The following is a 1978-nucleotide window of genomic DNA, read 5'->3' on the forward strand; positions in this document are numbered from 1 at the left end:
TTTCCACTGGGATCTCACTCACAGAGATCTTTCATTTAGGTCTTCTTCTTCTTTTTTTTTTTTTTTCTTTTCCATGGTATCTTGGCTTTCCATGCCTACAATACTTTCATGGGCTCTTTAGCCAGATCTGAATGCCTTAAGCGCTGATTCTAAGGTCAGAGTGTTGTATAGGACATCTGCCGTTCTATGAGTCTGCTGTGTATCCCGCTTCCCATGTTGGATCCTTCTCTCCCTTTTTGATTCTATCAGTTAGTATTAGCAGACACTTGTCTTGTTTGTGTGATCCCTTTGACTCTTAGACCTATCAGAGCCATCAATTGTGAGCTGAAATTGATCACTTGGACTAGTGAGATGGCATTGGTACATGCCACCTTGATGGGATTGTGTTGGAATCCCCTGGCACATTTCTAACTCCACCATTTGGGGCAAGACTGATTGTGCATGTCCCAAATTGTACATCTCCTCTCTCTCTTTTTCCACTCTTAGATTTAACAGGGATCACTTTAGAATTTAAACACCTAAGAATAATTGTGTGTTAATTACAGAGTTCAACCACTAGTACTAGAACAACAACAACAACAACAACAACAACAACAAATACTAAAAAGGGTAAAGTATTACATTGTACATCTAGAATCAGGACAAGAGCTGATCAGGTCATTGTTTCTTATAGTGTCCTTTTCACTTCAACAGGTTTCCCCTTTGGTGCTCAGTTGTCACTGATCAGGGAAAACAAATGATCTTTGTCTCTTTGGGACTGGCTTAATTCACTCAGCATGATGTTTTCCAGATTGCTCCATCTTGTTGCAAATGACCGGGTTTCGTTGTTTCTTACTGCTATATAGTATTCTATGGAGTACATGTCCCATGTGTTACTTTTAATAGCAAAGAGACATACAGAAAAACAGAGCTCTCTCATCCACAAATTTGTGGTTCACTCCACAAATATAATCAACAACAAGGTTTTGCCAGGTCAAAAACAAAGCAAGAAATTCAATCCAGGTCTCCCATGTGGGAGCCACCTACTTGAGCCATCAACTGTCACATACAACATTACACATTAACAGAAATCTTGAACTGGAACAGAGGCAGAATTCAAATCTGTGCAGTCCAACATGGAAAGTAGATATCACAAGTGGCACTTTTATCACTGGATAGATCCTGTTCCAGGTGATAGGGCCATTAAGGAGGTAATTAAGGTTAATTGCACTCATATGAGTATGACTTAACTAATAAATCAGGTTACCCTATAAGAAGAGGAGATCAGAGGGGCCAGCGACGTGGTGTAGTGGGTAAAGCTGGCGCCTGCAGTGCCAGCATCCCATATGGCTGCTGGTTCAAGTCTTGGCTGCTCAACTTCTGATCCGCTCTCTCCTATTGGCTGGGAAGGCAGTAGAAGATGGCCCAAGTGCTTGGGCCTCTGCACTAGTTTTGAGGACCTGGAGGAATCTCCTGGCTCCTGGCTTCAGATGGGCACAGCTCTGGCCATTGTGGCTATTTAGGGAGTGAACCAGTGAACGGAAGACCTCTCTCTCTCTCTGCCTCTCTCATTCTGTACCTCTGTCCTTCAAATAAATAAATAAATTTTAAAAAAAGAAAAAAAGAAAAGAGGAGATTGGAACAGAGAGACACATAGGAAAAGTCATGTGGAGACACCAGAAGAAAATAGTCATGAGGACTGGCATTGTGAAGCAGTGGCTTAAGCCACCATTTCCAAGGCAAGAATCCTATATAAGTGCACTGGTTTGCATCCTACCTGCTGTGCTGCCGATTCCCCTCCTTGCTAATACACCTGAGAATACAGTGGGAGATGGCTCCAGACTCCAAGTTTCGGGTGATTCACCCAACATAGCCATCTGGGAAAGGAACTAGGACATGGAAGATACTTGTCTCACTCTGTCACTCTGCCTTTCAAATGAATAAATAGTATATTAAAAAATTTAATATTGTCATAGGACAACCAAAAATAGTGGATTGA

Source organism: Lepus europaeus, chromosome 2 (assembly GCF_033115175.1).
Source record: "Lepus europaeus isolate LE1 chromosome 2, mLepTim1.pri, whole genome shotgun sequence".
Classification (NCBI taxonomy): Eukaryota; Metazoa; Chordata; class Mammalia; order Lagomorpha; family Leporidae; genus Lepus; species Lepus europaeus.